This window comes from Pseudorasbora parva, chromosome 22 (assembly GCF_024679245.1).
Source record: "Pseudorasbora parva isolate DD20220531a chromosome 22, ASM2467924v1, whole genome shotgun sequence".
In the NCBI taxonomy this organism is placed as follows: Eukaryota; Metazoa; Chordata; class Actinopteri; order Cypriniformes; family Gobionidae; genus Pseudorasbora; species Pseudorasbora parva.
The window spans coordinates 24,013,059-24,032,573 of record NC_090193.1 but is presented as its reverse complement, the minus strand read 5'-3'; the positions used below and the strand labels follow the sequence as shown (position 1 = coordinate 24,032,573).

General features: G+C 37.1%; 1 protein-coding gene and 1 long non-coding RNA gene across 16 annotated transcripts in view; one reads left to right on the top strand and one right to left on the bottom strand.

The window, feature by feature from the left end:
- ppfia4 (PTPRF interacting protein alpha 4) overlaps positions 1 to 19,515 on the bottom strand; it is a 142,152-nt gene that overhangs the window by 117,197 nt on the left and 5,440 nt on the right. The window lies entirely within an intron of this gene.
- Positions 1,430 to 4,351, top strand: LOC137058795 (uncharacterized). Its single transcript, XR_010900850.1, has 3 exons — positions 1,430 to 1,667; positions 1,933 to 1,979; positions 4,021 to 4,351. It is a non-coding gene; the product is annotated as an uncharacterized lncRNA (long non-coding RNA).

The following is a 19,515-nucleotide window of genomic DNA, read 5'->3' as shown; positions in this document are numbered from 1 at the left end:
GGGCACAGTACGGAGCTATCATTCTTACACATGTATATTAAAAGAGCCCATTCCCATAAGCCCAATATTAATAAAAGGGGAAAAACAGCGAAGAGCAGAAAAAGATATATAGGAGAGAAAAAATACCTAGTGTGTATGACTCATTTTCCTATTTGTTTGAAGACAAACCTTGTGTTTTATCCTAAATATCATTTATCTCCAGAAGAGAATACTGATGGCTATCTTCCATCATTTCAGAAAGTTTCCATGAACTTTCCAGAATTTTTGGGGGGACATTTTCAGAACATTCGGAATTGTTTATACTGGAAATGTTCAGCCCCTTTGCAACCCTACACACTGTAAAAAATTTCAGGTGCTGCCTTCAATAAACTATATTACAATTTCGATTAAACTGACTTACAATTTTGAGTTGCATTTTATATAAATTTGTAACTTGAAATTGATTAACTTATTTTGATTAGTTAAATTGACTTAAAATCATATGTTGTCTTAACTTATTGATCAAATCATTTTAAACAGCCAGACAATTGAGAGAATGTATCTCCATCCCTCATTTTTAAGTTATTATCATCCTCTAGTAGGCCTACCACCATAATTTGCATTTTATCATAATTCAGCATCCCAGCTCCACTCATACTCACATTATTATCCATAATATCTTGTATTTCTACAGACAGACTTTCATTTTGCACCACATTTTCTGTTTCAGTTCATTCAAATTGGGTTTTCTCTCCAACCTGCTCGTTCGCATCATGTATCAACATTGACCACCTCATAGTGTTCACTTAAGCTTTATGAGGGCAAAATGCTTGCAACCAATGTCACCACATTCAAAACATTTCAACAGCTGTACACTGTAAAACCTAACAGTGAAATTCACTAAATGAAATAAGTTCATTTTACTTAATGTTACCAAAAAAGTTAATTCAACTTAACAAATATGTGTGATGTTAACTCAAAAATGTATTATTGTAAGCAAACCTCAATCTAAATAAGTTACTAAAACTTTTTAACTCTAATGGTTTAAGTTACAGATATTTATTTAATCTAGTATTTTACATCTATGGCCAATTAAATAACTAAAAGCTGATAAAATAAATAAATAAACAATAGTATATACATTAATCTACCTCATATTAAGCCTACAGTCTTACATTAAGCTCTTTTAAAGTCATTACATTTAGTCATGTCAAAGTATCATCCCAGTGAGTTTCCGAGGTAACAAAAACCGCACCATTTTCCCTCCTTCAGTCCAGTCACAGCAGGACGGCTCGCGCTACAGTCAAGAAAAACAAAAGGTAAGCGTTTCAAACTTATTTATTCATATTTCGCTCATGTTTGAACGTTTTCAGTGTTATTTTCGTACCTCTTTTATGTTTATCCGAAGATTAACCAGCACAGTAATGTTGTGTGTAAAGTTAGCCAGCAAACAATCTAACATTAGGAGCAAATGCGCTATTGCACCAGTGTTATCAACGGTAATGTACACGTTTGGAGTTAATTATGCTGTTTTACACTGCAGTTTGTCAGCGGGGAATTAAAAAATATATGTTTGTGCTTTCTCACAGTCGGACAGATAAACGCTGGCTTTTGAGACAGTTGGCCATCTTTCCATGTGTCTCGTCTCGTGCCACAGTGACGTTAACTAACTTACGTTAAAGCAAAAGGTAACGTTAATGCAAACTCCCGCATTCCTTATATTACAACCGTTTTAAATGTATTGTTAATCGAATTCGAGTTTCCTCTATCATATGTGATGCTAGTTAATTTGACTAAAGCAGCTGAAGCTCCGGGGTGAATGACTTGAGGAGCATTTTAGATCCTGTTTTGCTAACGTTAGATAAAATTTTAAACTGTTATTTGTTTCTCATGACGTTTTCTCATTTGAAACTCACACTAACACATTGTTGCCATGCTTTTAAATCTTTTCAGAGCAAAGACGAAGGTGCAATGGCAGCAACGTGGCTACAATTCTATGAGTAAGTAAGTTAGAATTAACATTGAACAAATCAATGGAATTTTGTAACGTTACTGTGCAAAATGCAAATGATAACGTTATGAACAGTTACATAATGTTCATACAAATATAAGTTTGTTCTTCAATTTTAATTTTTGAATGAATTGCTATTTTTGCAAACGTAATTATGACCATAAATGTCTTTTAGCACAACTTGTAAGTCTTCTGAAGCAATATGATTTTTTTAAAAGGCTTAAAGTCCAAAGTCCAGTCTGTCTATCATTCAAAGTCATGTTGTATTGCTTCAGGAGAGTACTGGTCAAGTCTTGAAAGTTGTTGTTATAGTCGGCTTTCCTAATATAAACAGAAACATTTCGTGTGTTATATTTTCACTGGCAGTTATCCCAAGTTGCCTTGGGTTTGTAAAGGTGTAAGGTAATTGGCAATGCTAGATTTGCAGTGGTTGAAAGAAGTCTTGTCATGAATCATAAAAAAAACTACGATCCTGGCAGGTCTGTTACTATTTAAAAGGAAGAGTCAGGAGATGTTTTCAAGACACAAGGTAGGACACATGTCAAAACTACATTACATTTATTTAGCAACATGTTAACCTTTCAGCTGCCACCAGCATAAATGCATGGTGTGGTTACAGTGACTGATAGTTGATCATTCAAGTTGTCTTAAATGTATAGTCCACTTGCCAATACAAATTCAGTCATGATTCATAAATTACCAACCCTCATATTGTTCCAAACACATAAGAATTTTATTAATCTGTCCATTGAAAATCTAGTCTTCAAAACGTTTAATTTAGGCTTTCATTAGCATATACATTGAGCACAGCAAAAGCTTATTTGACACATAATAAACCAATCTCAGCTCAAGCTTAAAGGAATCGTTCACCCTGATTTACTCCCCCCCTCAAGTCCTCCTTGGTGTAAATGACATTCTTCTTTCAGACGAATACAATCAGAGTTATATTAATACGTGTCCTGGCTCGTCCAAGCTTTATAATGGCAGTGAATGGCAGCCCAAAATTTGTAGCCCAAAAAAGTGCATCCATCCATTTTAAAAGTGCTCCACACGGCTCCGGGGGAATAATAAAGGCCTTCTGAATTAAATCGATGGGTTTGTGTAAGAAAAATATCCTCTCGTGATTCAAAACGCTTGTGCAACGCCCGACATCATCGTCACATCATTTATGTTTTTTACGCTGCGTCCGCCGTCAACGCCGTGGCTGTTATGCTTTTTTACGCTATATCCGACCTCATCGTTGCGCCGGAAACTAGTTATTTTCTTATTTTATAACGAGTTAAATATGGATATTTTTCTTATATAATCCCATCGATTCACTTCGGAAGTACTTTATTAACCCTCCAGAGTCATGTGGATTACTTTTATAATGAATAGATGCACTTTTTTGGCTTCAAATTTTGGACAGCCATTTACTGCCATTATAATGCTTGGATTAACCAGGACATTTATTAATACCGCTCTGATTATATTAATCTGAAAGAAGAACGTAATTTACACCAAGGATGTCTTGCCATTATCCATTTAAAATTTGTTAATCAAATCTGTCTTGTTTCACCTTGTCTACACCGGATGTGAGCAGCGCGACAGGACAAAAGAGCCCCTTATAGTCCGTTATGTTGTCTACACTGGATGCGGCGTGATGTGAGCGACAAATCTTTGACAGTAAACTGTTGCCTCTTTCTATTTATGACATACTGACATGAAAAACAAATGTTTTGCAATGTGTGCATTATCGCTTGAATTCAATTCAATTCAATTCGTCATTCAATTCAAGGTCTAGAACATTCGGCTGATACACCCCTGAAAATGTTTTTCCCCCAATTAAACCTTGCTGACAAACAACTTAACATCTTTACAAAATTGAACTACAGGGTTTTAAATAAGCACACGCCCAATTAAATCAACAATAATCCGTTCCTTATAACAACGTTTTTTTTATTTATGAAAATTGAAATATGGTGTCTGCCCTGACAAGGGTTATTTTCTTATATGTGGTGACATACAAACTTTTTTTCCAATGCATATAGAAAAAGGAGCTTGACCAGGTGCAGAAGCCAACAGTCACCATCCTTACTGTCGAGGAGGAAGAGGGAACGTTACCTTTAAACCCACTGGATGCTTTGATTGTCTTTAAAGATGAGGTGGTGATGTCTGCCAAGTCTTCGGTCAGTGCAATACACTTAGAGTACATTAAAGATCATATAGTGCTTTTGCTTTTTGAGGAAACGTACCTTTTTACATAATTTTTTTTATTTTATATGTTTTGTTATTTAAATGTTATGACTTTTTTAAACATGTTTGTGCTGTTTTATTTGGTGAAAAAGTCTAATATTTTTTGTCTAGTTATATTTGTGAACATATGGCATACTGTATTTATGATGTAAATGTTATATTTCAATAAATTACTTAAAAATACCCTCCTGTTCTGTCTTCATTTTGTACCAATGTTAGGTTGTGCTTAGTCTTATGTAACTTAATCACTTTGAGTTTGATGAACTTAAACCATTTGCCGCAATCTGTTTCCTAAAACCATTTAAGTAACCATGTAGTTGTTAAGACTTAGTTAGATTTGTTACCTGAATTCAAACTGAATTAATAAAATTAACTTAAAATCTTTAAGTTCAGTTTACTCTTAATAATTGATCAACACAACACTAAAATATAAGTTTTAACACTTAAACAACACTAAAATATGAGTTAATTTAACTCAATGTATATGAGTTTTCAGTACTCATACTTAATGGTTTTAAAACTTAATTGGTTTGAAGCAATCGGTTTCCTCAAATGGTTTGAGTTACCGTAACTTGTTGGGTTTTACAGTGTAGAAGCATAAAACCTACGTAGATGGCTTACCTTCATTTATGACCCAAAATTATATATCTAGCGTTGGCTCTCTTAAAAACATAAAAACTTGTCTTCGAAACCACATGACATGTTTTAGTTCCGAACTTCTACAACCCAGTGATATGGATTTTATTTGGCAAGCGTTTCTTCCAAACCTAATGAGATCTTTCTCGCTAAATTTATTGGGGATAAATTGAGAAAATTCCTTGGATGTTAATGTAGCTATTGGAAAGATAAGACAAAAACTTTAATTACCACTCCACTCTCAATAAGTTGCGCAACAATGTTATTCTCTTTGAGAAAGACCACTACCGCTTTGTTCATCCTCAATGCCGAGGCTATATTTCCACAACCAATTTGTTCTCCCATCACCAACAGCACACTATCCACTGTAACTCCCTGCTCCGGCATGCACTTGAGAAGAGAAAAGGTGAGACAAGGTAAGACAATGAGATGAAATTAAAACTGGCAGTAAATAAAACTGTAACTCTTCCCTATAGCATAAAGGACTGTTTAAGAGGAAGTACAAGAGAAAAAAACAGCTCCATGAAATGCATACAAGCCTCTACCAGTGTACTTTTTCTATAAATCCCCCTCTAATTTCTCCATCCATCTCTCAGAATCTCTCATGCTAAAGCAAATATGCATTAATTATACATCTTATCCTTAAATACCCCAAATCCAGGCTCCTCACCATGCACTAATGCTGCCGCTATGACTTTTTAAAGAGCGCTGGGCCTCAGAAGGGTTCGGCACTCCTGTGATGTTGCGGGAGCTTTGCAAAAGGTTCAGAGATTGGCTGTTTTCTGAAAAACTGCAGTTACACTGACAGCCAGGCCCTCGAGGGGAAATGCTTTCTTGTTCCTAGCCTGAGTGACAGACAGCTGAAGTTAATGTACTGCACACAGATCAACATGCCTGACATATTACGTGCTTCTGTAATACAGAGCTGGACATTTACTGAGTACTGACAGATCAAATACTGCAAGCATACCCGGCAAAGTGGCCTACAATGACACAGCATATTTTCCATAGAAAACAGTTTTACTATAGCAATCTATAGGTACCACTTACAATATTTGATATTAACTGTGTGTGCTGAAATATGTAGGACCTAAGCTTCATGAATGGATCCTCATTGTGTCAGGACTGTGAGTGTTAATTTCTGGAGTTTTATTGAAGCAATAGTCACCACAGTATTGCATTCATTCATGGTTGGTAGAATCTTTATGAAGAAATACACATGTTTTGCTAAATCTAAATGGGCCAATTAGGGTTCTTAAGTTATGCAAAGTGCTAATTTCTCTAAAACCCACTAATGATTGCTCTTCATTCAGGTGTGACAGTTTCCACGTTGCTGATAATATTCACCCCATCTGATGGCAAGAAAGGACAAATTGGCATCTCGGTGCGCTAATCGCGCTGAGAGCCTTTGGTGGCAGATGGTTTGGCAAACCTACAGAGGCTAAGACACAGCGTCATGCTGTGTGAAAGCACTCACAGCAATATTTCATTAGTGTTCAAGAGTCTTATCTTTACGTGAACGCATAAAGGAGTGAACTATGGCCAGGGTTGTGTTCAGCAAAGGCGGGACATCACAAGACACTGGTCATGGGTGTGGCAGTGAGCTACAGAGGTGGCAGAACAGCATAGAAACAAAGATCCACTTTAACCTTAACTATTAAACCTTGGCAACTAACTCACCCAGCACCGATGGTGCTACAGAGCTTAATGAGCCCTATTAAGGGTGACTCAAACTAGTGCTTTGATACTTAGTTGATAATACAACAAAAATTTGAATTTTTAATTTTTAATTCTTAATAAAAGCATATTCAATTTTGTAGTAGCGTCAAAATTGCTATGAAGAAACACAAAACTTTGTGGTTTGTTGAGCAGAGGTGTGCTGTTATATGATCAGACTACAATAATTACCAGCAGCTAGGGCTCGGCGATAAAACAATAACGATAATTAGCACCATATAATTTTCTTAGATAAAAGGATAACAACAGTTAGATCAAATCTCAATATGTTTACGCGCTATGCGTAATGCTGCGCATGCGTATTGCAGACCGAGCTTCTGTGTGTTGCAAGCGGTGTTGTTTACAGTCAGTGGCTGACAGGCTCGAAGGATCGGAGTGAAGTGTAGCGAGAAAAATGAGCGATAGTGAAGAAAACTCAGAGCTCACGACCAGCTCGGAGGACACAGATATCGTTGGCAAGTTAGTTTGCTCAACTTCAGTGGTTTTGGACTGCTTATCATTTTTCTCCACACTGAATTTAATTATTAAATTATTGTGCTTCTTCGAAGTTCTTCCATATAACATGAGCCCAACACGGCGATAAATCTACATTAACTACATTCACACACAGGCTTATCATCTTGTTAGTTGTAGTTGGTGACTTTTTTAAGCTAACGTTACCAAACTATAATCACTAAAACATCTGACTTGTACATCGCTATTTTTTTGCCACAACACTATCATAATTGTTTGTCTTTGGTGATGTATTAATGACTCAGCATCGCCTGTATCAAAAGAGAAATAATTTCATCCGATGTTTAAAATGAATAAAATAGACAGCTCTGGAGATCCACAAAAACTGAACTTTGCTCTCTCCCGACCAGCCCACTGTCGGTGAGGTGCGTTTGTCAGTGAGATGTGTGCGTGCGTGCGTGCGTGTATGTGTTTAAGGTGCACAGTGGACCAATCCACTGTGAGGCAAGAGAGAGGAGACTCGAAATGTTTCTTAACTTAAAATAATTATTTTTTTGCTTGTTTGCATTTTTAGTGTTTTCCTACTTACACAATTAATGATATTATTGATACACAGTATAGAGTAAAAAAAACGCTGACCACAGTTAAGATTTTAATAAATAAATCTACCTCAGTTTTAACAAAAAATGTTCACCTGTTTGGGAAGAGGTTGTCATGTTTTGACAATAAAGGATAGTTTAAAACCCCAGTTAACTGCCTGTTTTCTACATCTTTCACTCAGGAGCAAAACTATGCCTTTAAACTTTAAAGAAATAAAGATTTTACATTTATCGTGATATTTATCAATATCGACTGATATGGAAAATTATAGTTATAATATTTTTGAGGCATATCACCCAGCCCTACCAGCAGCCATATCACTCTGTAGCCCAATACTGGTTTCCCACTGAAGCTAAGCAGGGTTGAGCCTGGTCAGTACCTGGATATGAGACCTCCTGGGAAAACTAGGTAGCTGCTGGAAGATGCATTGAAATATTTGAACATTTGCGACTTGACTGTATGCGACCGGCCAACTGGATGTGATGTAATTTTATCAAAACTAACGCTCGACCTTCACTGACGTCACAAGACAATTGCCACATTTAAATTGTGGTGGTTTCACCCCTTCTATATGTAAAGCTAGAAAATGCTATATACATGTAATTATTATTATTATTATTAATTTAAAAAAATAATAATATACAAATTAATTTTCAAAGGTTTGGGGCTGAGATGTTTTAAATGCTTTTGAAAGACATCTCTTATGCTTACCAAGACTGCATTTGTTTGATCAAAAATAGAAACAGTAATATTATGAAGTACCATTACAATTTTAAGTAATAACACTGAATATAAAATATATATATTAGGGATGTCAACGATTAATCGATGATCGATTAATTGTCGATAAGACATTTGATCGATAAGACTTATCGATCATCGATTAAGCAGGGTCATGCGCGTGCGTGAGGAAACGGGAGGAAAAATGATGCGAGCGCGCCCGAGTTCTATTTGGAACCATTTTACAGCTGGAGTTACTCCTTCATCATGACTGCAAAATTGCATGTGCATTCGCAGCCTTTTGTTTTGTGCAAATGTAAGTTGTAATATTGTGTTTATTTTGTGCAGGCCTATCTTTAGCTGATTTATCTCATAAGGATGCATTTGGTTAATAATTAATGTTAGAGGTGAGCGGTAGTAAAAGCGTGGCAGTGATCAGCTTCAGCGTGCAGCTCCAACAGCACTAATAATGACTGATTGGGACTGTCATATTACACAACATTAATGAGAACACTATTGTAATCAAACATTGTGATTGTTAATTATTTGGGTTTATTTGCCGTGTGTTTCATTGCGTTGATCCAGGAGGAGCGCATGCACAACATGAGTCACGCATTCTGACTCGCGCATGTAACTTAGTTCAAGTTCACTTGTGCATTCGCATCAGATTGTGCTGAAGTAATTTGTAATATTACATTTATTTTGTGACGTTATATATGTGATCAATCATATAGGATGCGTTTCTTTCAGCGAAATAAAACGCACTAACAAATGGCTTCAGTCAGTGATGGCTACCGGTTTTCATTCAGTGCTTCGGCTTTAGCGCATAGGCTACAGAGCAATGCATAATAACGATGATTGGGACAGTCATATTATATAACAGAAATGAGAACACTATTTTAATAAATGGTTGTAAAGTCATTGGGTTTAGGTGCCGTGTTCAGAGCGTTGTTCCTAGAGCGCGTGAACACCACGCGTCTCCCATTCTGAATATGAATATCAGCAACTCAATTCAAGTACACGTGTCCATTCGCATCATTTTGTGAAGATATATAATTTGTAATATTTTGTTAACTTTATATAAATCTGATTAATCTCATATAGGAAGCTTTTTGTTGAGGTAAATAACGTGCTAGCAAAGTTTCAGTGTCCCTTACCAGTGTTGATTCAGCGCATCGGCTTCAGCTCGCGCAGTTCAAACAGCAACACACGACTAATAATAACTATGATTGGGACGGTCACATTACATAACATTAATGAAAACAATATTTTAATAAATCGTTTTGAATTAACTGGGTTTAGGTGACGTTTCAGCATGTTGCTCTTGCAAGTGCGTCCACAAATTCTGAATAACAGATCTGAGGCGGCGTTCGTGTTACATGTTGTATTCGGTTATTAAATAAGTAATTTAATTAAATTATAAATAACATCGACTAATTTTACAATCCCATAGCTCTTTGTTTAGATAAAAAAAAATCCTTCTCATTCATTTGGTGAAGAACATGGCGTTTTGAGCAGCATTGCACATAGTCCTACTGTCATGCTGTCAGCTATAAGCCACTGCTGTAGACGCATATTTCAGTATTATGGTTAACGATTAATCGATTAATTGATCGTTAATTTAAACGACGATCGATCATGGGAATTTGTGAAAATTGACATCCCTAATATATATATATATATATATATTCTTTTTAAAAAATGCATTATTCCTATGATGGCACAGCTGAATTTACAGCAGCTATTACTAGAGGTCGACCGATATATCGGGCCAATATTTATCATTTTTTAATATATCGGCATTGGCCGATATCCGTGTTCAGTAGTGCCGATTTAAAATCAGGCACTTCCACGGGCGGCCATGTTATTTGTACAGTGGAACAGCCGCTGCTGGCGCATGTGAAGGACCCCAAGCCAAAACATTTGAAAACAGTACTGGGAGAGAAAGGTAAGGCTCAAATTCTAAATCACTTAGTAAAGGAAAAAACGAATAGCTTAGTACCGTCGGGAACTGGCATAACGCTACTTCTGGCTGAAGGTTTGTTTACTTCCCTTAAAGGGGGGGTGAAATGCTGTTTCATGCATACTGAGCTTTTTACACTGTTAAAGACTTGGATTCCCATCCTAAACATAGACAAAGTTTCAAAAACTAATGTTGGACGTTTGATGGAGTATTTCTGTGTTAAAAATATTCCTTCCGGTTTCTCACAAGTTTCGGAGAGTTTTTTTCGAGTATGGGTCGACTTGACGTTAATAGAACGGAAGGTCCTTGTATGGGTCGTACGAGCTCTTCTCCCGGTAGGGTGCGCGCGCGCGTGACTAGAGCGAGAGAGGAAATGAACGCCCATAAACACTCTCTCAAGCTGCAGATCCAGTCGTCCGTGAACACTCATGTCGGTTATTGTCCGCGCTGCACTCCACTTCATTCCTCCACTTTGACATTAAGCGACTTCAACGCTTCAGCACAGCATTCCGGAAAGGCAGCGCTGCATTTGAACCGATTTGAACACAGAAATGACGGGAAGCTTCACAACATTGCATCGCAAAGTGGATCTCCACACTCCAAGAAGTGTGTTATTGACGGAGCGGTCCCAGCGATAAAGGTTCGGTCCTGCTTTGGAAGCAGCCGGTAAGTAAAACTGCTTCAAATGTCTGTGCTGTTGCTTATCGTCGAGTGAGTAAACATCAGTAAACGACACGATCGCGTGCTTCGTCATTCAAATGCGCTAACGGACTTCATTGCTGTTCTATGTAAGTTATAACGTTACACTAGTCTGACGTGCAAAACCGTTTTGCTTGCTACTGCTAAGGTTTAGTCGCATACAATAGTCCATAAACCGAATCATGTCCTCATAAACTGCGAGTAAAGACACATATGTTGACAGGCCACTAAATACAGTACATACCACAGAGACGAACGTCCTGCTGTTGCTGTTTCTATTTCAGCCTCCGAATTAGATTCTTGGTCATATCTATTAGCTGAGATCAATAGCAAGGGTTTCGCCACGCTTAAGGACGTCACCGCGTTGCGCATTCGTCATTCTTTAGCTCCGCCCACATGATACGCCTCCAGGCGCTCGTTTTTTTCCGGAAAGACTCGTTACAGCCCATATTTCTTTTATAAATATAATAAAACTAAAGACTTTTTGGAGATATGAAGGATGCAATACTACTCTATAGGTACTCAAGATTGACATGAGATTGACTGAAACTGAGTGTTTCACCCCTCCTTTAAATAACTGCTCATATTCGCATGCATTGAACAAAGTTTACTAAGAGAGACCGTTTTGCCCATGTTTTTCTTTTATCATCGCTGTTGTTTTAGTGTATAACTGAGGAGCCAGCACGTGTATCCATCGACAGAAACATACATAAAGCATTATTGTCAAGTTAACCCATATTAAAGATGCATCATCAGGTGTGAGATGAACCGCAGTGCAAGTGCGTCCTGGCACCTTTTACACGGCATTCCTGCTCGGCACCCCAGTTTGCACTGGTTTTTGTTTAGAACTATTGAGAGCGCCGTGACCACGCGCGCTGCCGCGAGATGAAAGCCTCTGTTATCTAACTGCTCTGGCTTTAACTGTTATGCCACAGTAAATGCGGCAAAATGCAACAAAACTTGTTCAATACTTACGGTCAAATGTAACGCACAGAGTGTGTGTGTGTGTGTGTGTGTGTGTGTGTGTGTGTGTGTGTGTGTGTGTGTGTGTGTGTGTGTGTGTGTGTGTGTGTGTGTGTGTGTAAGAGACGCGTGATAGGCGGAGGGAGAGCTAAATGCAGCTGAACGAATATGCGAATATGCTATCTTTAAAATAGAGTAAAAAAATGAATGAAGAAGCAATATGTGGTGGTCCCGTGTTGATTCTGTGGCGTACCGCCTCAAATTAGTCTATGTGTGGGAAACACTGAGATAAGCCAAAATTACGAACTGTTTCTTTGCATTTATTTTAAATTTATTTAAAAAATATATATATATATATTCACCTCATGAATATTTGCATATGTGTGCTTCCATTAACTGTATAATGTGAATAAAAATGGATATCAGGCTAATAAAGTTCATAATAACTTTGCACAGTTATCTTCATTAAAGCTGCATAATGTTAACTTTCAAGAATATCTTTTATACCTTCAAGTTTCAAGTCAGTGTCAATAAATAATTAAGTTTAGAAATTGTGCATCCACTTATTATTAGTGACATTTTATCATACAAATGAAGGGGGAAACTTAAAAATATTGGCCAAAAAATCGGCAGCACATATCGGCCATTGGCTGACCCAGACCTCTAAATATCGGCATGGCATTGGCTATAGAAAAACCCATATCGGTCGATCTCTAGCTATTACTCCAGTCTTCAGTGTCACATGATGCTTCAAAAAATAATTCTGATTTGATAATATTAAGTATGGTTTCAGTGTCAAAAACAGTTGTGCTGCTTAATATGTTAATCGAAACTGTGATATATATACTGTATTATAATTGTTTTCAAATAGAAATTTTTAATATTATAAAATGCTTAGCATTATAAATGCCACTGAGACGCCAAGAACACCACACATACGACTATATTTGAAAATCTCAGTGAGCAAACCTTCCACAACAAAGTGTTCAGACTGTTTCAATCGGCTTATTTTATCATTCAAATTTTGGTTTCTTGAATAAATAAGACCACAAAGACTTGACAGCTCATTCAGGCCTTAATGAAAATAAATATATAGTCTGATAAAAAACATGTCTTGTCATCCATTGCATGGGTTATCCGCCCCCTTGCTTGAAAGAGGAGACACGAGAAACCACAGCGATCTTTGATATTCTCTATGAATCCAGAATTTGATCACTTTCAAAATAGGCAGATACTGTGACCATTTATTTTCTAACTATGCAAAAGCTAGCACAAAATGAGTCACACACACAAAAAAGTCACAGCATCTCGAAAAATAGAAATAGACCAGACTCTGCTCGCCTATTCAGTCTCCTTTAAATATACATAAACACTTTCATTTTTAGCCTGTGACACAAGCCTACATTTTAGCGTGACCTAAAAAAAGCTTTCAACCCTCATGCACTTTTTCCCAAAATCTGCAATTCTCACCTTGTCTCCAACATTTCAGAGATTTTTTTCCCCTGTGCACACAGTAAATGCCCTCAGACTAATCCCTTAAGATACTCAAAAACCCTCTCGCTTGCTCTGTGCCTCTCTTCCTCTCACTTTGCAACACTTTTTCACTGTTTGTCAAGTCACCAAAGCTCTCTTCCTAATCCCCTGCCACAGCATCTGAGTGGCATTACGCTTATATCACGCCTGGAGGAAAACATACCATAGATAACGGACCAATTCCACATTGGTCAATTCCACATTTCCTTAAGGTTTCGTACACAACAAACTTTGGAATGACATTCATAAACCCATGCAGACCACCATGACAGTCTTTTCCTGATTTATATATGGTTGCTTCTTCACTCTACAACCCAAGATATCATAATCCCCAACAAGAGACCCTCAGATTATGCCTTCAGCTGTTAATTTTCTTGAAGGAAAAGGTCCTTGAGAAATTCCAAATCCATTTGCCCTCTATTATAGCAAGGGCTCTTGTCTACTTTTACAGCTGATGTTAACATAAAGTTACAAATACTGTAGCTAAAATGACTTTTATACTCTAATATGACAAAGAAAAGACATATTGGATTAATAATAGCCCTTTCCTTTCTATCTTTCCTTCGGGTAACTGGAGCCCTATGATTTCAGCAATGTGGAAAACGCAAAGGAGAAATTTCAGTCATAAAAACGGAATTTCAGTTGTCTGGCTATCACCAGACCAAGCTCACTCTTTTAAGATTGAACACTGGTCTGGGGAGTCTGCTCTGTATCTTCTAATGTACAAGAGGCGTGATAAATGAGAATAATTCAAATGACTCTGTATGCAACTGGGTAGCCATTTAACCAATCAGACCACAAGAGGCGTGATCATCGGGCATTGATCCATCGCATCGTTATTTGTCATTGTGTTAAACCCGCCAATAGTGTGACAGGTGGATAAGCCAGTCTGTGATTGGTTCCTGCAAATGTGTAACAGAAGCAGGACGAATTAATATACAGGTTTCCAGCCTGATCTTGCAGAGCTAAATCAAATTGCTGGCAGATCAGGCTGGATTTACCCAGTCTAGAATTTCACAGAATTTGTCAAATCTTTGATGAATAAATAAAAACCAGGTCAGAACACTTAAAACAATTTACGATATAGACTGGTGTCTGTGAATATTAAACCGCAAAAAAAGACTATTTAAAGACTATTCTAAGTGTCTCTGTGCAAATTAATGGTTTCATTTCCCACACACACACACTGACTCACAGTGTTTTCACCCTCTGCTGCCTTATGAGGACCTGAATACATAAACTTCATCTCCAACCTTTTACCATTTCATTTAAGATAAACTACCATTATATCATAAACACACAGAAACGTAAAGGTCTTTACGGCAACCTGTCAAAATAAAAGTTTGGTTTAACTTGGAAATTGTGACAGAAATATATTACTGTTGTACAGAAGAATTTAGCTACGTCTCTTAATGTAATAATAATACTAACACTAATAATAGTAAATTATTATTAAAATGTAATTGTTTTGTGCAGAATTTGCCAAAACAATTTAAATACACAACACAGAATTAATCTTTTAATAAAATAAAATAAAAACTGTTCAGAGAAATTCCAGTTTATTTTTAAATTGATGTTTTTAATTAATTAGACATGCTTTTTGATTATTCAAATTTAAGTAATAATCTTAAACCTGAAAATGGAATCCGAGAGTTTTTTTTTTTTATTATTATTGAGAAATAAAATAAAACATATTTCTTAGGGCCCTAACCATATCATTTTTCTTAAAGGTTTAATACAATGTTGATAATTGTTGTAGATTTAATTATTTAGACATGCTTTTTGATTAGCCTATTAAAATGTAATTAAACCATTAAAAGTTCAAACAAATTTAAACAGAAAAAAAAACGGAAGCCAGAAAAATTAAAACAGAAAAAACGGAATTTGGGGGGGAAATAGAACAGAATTTAGGAAAAAATAGAACAGATTTTATAGGGCCCTATAGGAAACCTGCATGACAATCATTATTGTATTTGGTCCCGCAAATAATATTTGTATTATTTGTATAATATTATTTGTATAATATTAGACTTAATAAAAGCAGCCTGACACAAGTTATTTTGTTTAGGAACATAGTAGCATGATTCATCTAACTTAGCTGCATTTGTAAAGCCGTCTGGGTAAAAGGCCTTGATGGGAAAGTGTTGTCAGAGATCATGTGAGAATATAGCCCTTTTCTCTGGCACTTTTGTACAGTCAGCTGTGCACAACAAGCTTGAGTGCACAAATGACTTCAGACATAAGCCGGCCACACGCTTCGGGGTGCTTCATTTGAATTTAATTAGATGCAAAAAAAAATTGCAGTAGAACAAAAATAATGTGATGGGGCAGATCCAAATTTGTTTTCCTTTCAATCAGCTGCAATAGAGATCATGAACCAGCTGCTGACCAAAAAAAATTCCAGTGCTAAATGCCTGAGATACTTTAATGTCAGGGTGGTCCACTTTAAAAAGAAAAACATAACCTAAAAACCTATCCATCTGAAAAATACAATAATACAATAATGTTTGACAGAGGCCCTGAAATATCAGTTAATTTAATAAAATTAAAGAGTGTTGCTTTGTCCAAAACAAAGAAAGAGAGTAAAACATGTGCATGTGAGAGGTTAAATTAACAAATCGCCCGCAGCTGCTGAGGGAGGGTCCGGCAGCTCAGAGGTGTCATGCTGGAGATTACGGCAGCTGCCAAAAGCCATGTGATGCTGTTTTTACACCTGTGCTGGCCCAGTACTAGTCTGCAATGGTGTGAGGATCCTTTAGTTTAGGAAAACAAAGCCTGTACTGTTTCTTTTCGCATATTATAAACAAATGTAAACCAAATATGTCTATTTGATGAAGCATAATTATCAGTATGCAGATAATACCAGCATAAAGAAACAGCATTGGAATTTTCTGCATTTACATTTTAATCATTTAGCATATGCTTTTATCCAAAGCGACTTACAAATGAGGAAATGCATCCCGTTATTTCTATAAGATTGGCCCAGCTGCCTAAAATTAAACTGTCTGCTGGGTCGCACTGTTCTCTGAGAGTAGAGTGTAAATTTTCAGAGACTCTGCAAAACTGACACATCCTCCAATGAGGCAGCGATGAGAAAATAGCATCTATTGATCATCAGTCTCATCTATCACTGAGAGCTGGGGAATGCTGAGTCGCTCAATGACGAGAGACGAAAAGCAGTGGTCAGTGAAGCACAGCAAACTTTATTTCAGGGGTTAATAGGACAGGAGCTGTTCTGGCAAAATATATATGGCCAAATTATTTTTATATATATATATATATATATATATATATATATATATATATATATATATATATATATATATATATATATATATATATATATAATGTATTATTATAATTTGTTTTTGGGCCATTATGTTTTCTGAAGACTATGGGCCCTATTATACACCTTGTGCAATGTGACGGCAGGCTTGACGCAAGTGTTTTTTGCTATCAGCCCGGCGCAGTTCACATTTTCACTTCCAGTGCCTCGTTGTTTAACTAAAACGTGAGTATACATACCTCTCTTGTCTGAGTGCGTGCACTTAATCGCTCTGACGATCTGATAGCATTTAGCTTAGCCCACTAAAAAGTCCCGACTGAAACATCCTCCCTCACATCTCCCCCTCACTCTCTCATTTCTGGGGGGAGGGGGAGATGTGAGGGAGGATTTTTCAGCCGGCACTTTTTACTGCGGCGAGTCGAAGTACTCTTAGAATTGCTATTCCGCCATACATTATAGTTCTCCTTTTTAATCCGCTTAGAAAAGTCCCACGTTTTATGTCATCATACTTGATCGTTCAACTATTCGTGTAACTGTATTTAAATAGGGAAACGTGGAGGTGTTTGGTCGCTTCTAACTTGATCTCTGTTTGGTACCATAGTGAATGAACCGGGCTTAGTGGGCTAAGCTAAATGCTATCAGATCGTCACCTCGTGTCAGAGCGATTAAGTGCACGCATTCAGATGAGAGAGGTATGTATCAACTCGTTTTAGTTAAGGGAATAACATAGTTTAATATGAAAAAGCGGTGAAGTATCCCTTTACTCGTGCCCATCTGTTAACCCATGGGAGTGCTGGTCTAAAAACGTTGTGTGTTTCTATTTTGTGGGTAACTGAAAACGACTGTGCCATTGACCATCAAAAACCTGGTCTAAAGCCAACAGCACAGTATTTTGTGTGTTATATAAAGGGAGGGTTAGTAATTTGCGCCTATAGGCGGGTGGAAAACGCACATACAGTCTGCTTATTACACACACAATATATTTTAAATATAAAAATAAAAGGATTCCTCTCTTTCCCCTCGCAAACTCCGACATGTAAAAAGAGAATCCGCCATAGTGCAAGCGCATCTGGCTTTTAAATGGAATAGGAGATGAGACTCTGATTGGTTTATTGCACGTTATGCCCAAAACACACCCATGATTCATTGGAGACTAGATACAATCCTTTTGGACCATGCGCCTGTCACGCTAACCGCCTTTTCCATCATTAAACTAGCAAAAGTGGTTTCGGACTAAGTGTACCTGCGCCATGCACTTTAAAACATGCACTCCAATCGCTACAATCCAACTACAATCCAAAATAGTATGTATTACAATTTATTTTTCAGCCAATAAGTGAAATTAAGAATTAAGTTGTAACAATGAATTGTAAAAAATATTGTTCCTTGTATTTTCATTTGGAAAAAAGGAGAAAGCATTCATTATTTTTATTTAGATTTGTACTGTGTTTTTCTTCTTGATTAAACATTTTGAATCTGCTTGGCTACATTGGCTATTTGATTTAAATGTTAGATCCTCTAATTGAAAAGGGTCATCCTTTGAAGCCATTAAACATCACATTTCATCAAAAAACTGGAGGAAAAACTGACCAACAACAATTTAAAAAGAAATAGATTTGAATCTAGCTTAAAATGGGAAAAGACATCAAAAGGCAGTATTCATCAGATACACAAGCACAAAGAAGCAGAAATGTCTCAACTCTTTCCAGAGTATTCTTATGTCAGGCATAAACTGCTGCAGAATCCACCCTGCCACAGTTCACACACAGTGCTAGGGTGATCAAATGGATCCCTTTTGCTATTTAGTTATTATTCAAAGGTTTCTTGGAACAACTGCTTGGTGGACAAATTAAACAATCCCACACTTGACCTCCATTCTACACAAGTGAGCAGATGACTCAGGATTTAACTGCTCAACTCAAGAACCATCTCTACATGCCAGTTCCTCTAAACATCACACAGATAAACAGGGTACAGAGCTCCTCCCAACAGCAGACAGAGACAGCCTGGCATTTCTCCCCACTCAGTGCGTGGCTTTCGGCCAGTTCACCAGCCCTCATCCCCACTCCAGGTCTCCCTGTATGGACAAACATGTTTGACTGACAACACTGCTGACAAGCCAACATCCCTGATAGACGATAATTCAAGAGTGAGAAAGAGGATGCTAACTCTGCACTGTGGTAAACCCCACGAGTGCACAGGACACATTTTTGTCAGCTGTCTTTACCAGTTGTCTTAAAGATGACTCTGCAGAATCAAGTCTGTATACTGTTCATGTCTCATCAATCTCCTCAATATTGTCTTCATGATCTGCATTAACAATACACTCATAATCATCAGTAATTTAAAAAACACAGTGCAAATGAATTTCCGGACCCAACTGAAGGATTAAAAGCACAGCTTTATGTTTGAAAATCAATTCATACTAGCTGCCGAACAGCAACAGACCACCAAAACAAAAATGATCAACCATGGCAAGGTAAAATTTTCTTCATACACTATGGACAGAAAGAAAGGTGGTGTGTACTAAACAGCTATCAATTAAACAGTCTACTGCACCTATAGCGGCCTATGAACATAAAGCAAATGAATCGGCTGAGCTAGTGGTCCCACCAAAAAGCAATAGATAAATAAATAAAAAAAGGCCTAGTTATTGTCTTCAAAAACAGGCCAAAACACAACATGTCAACATCAACATCA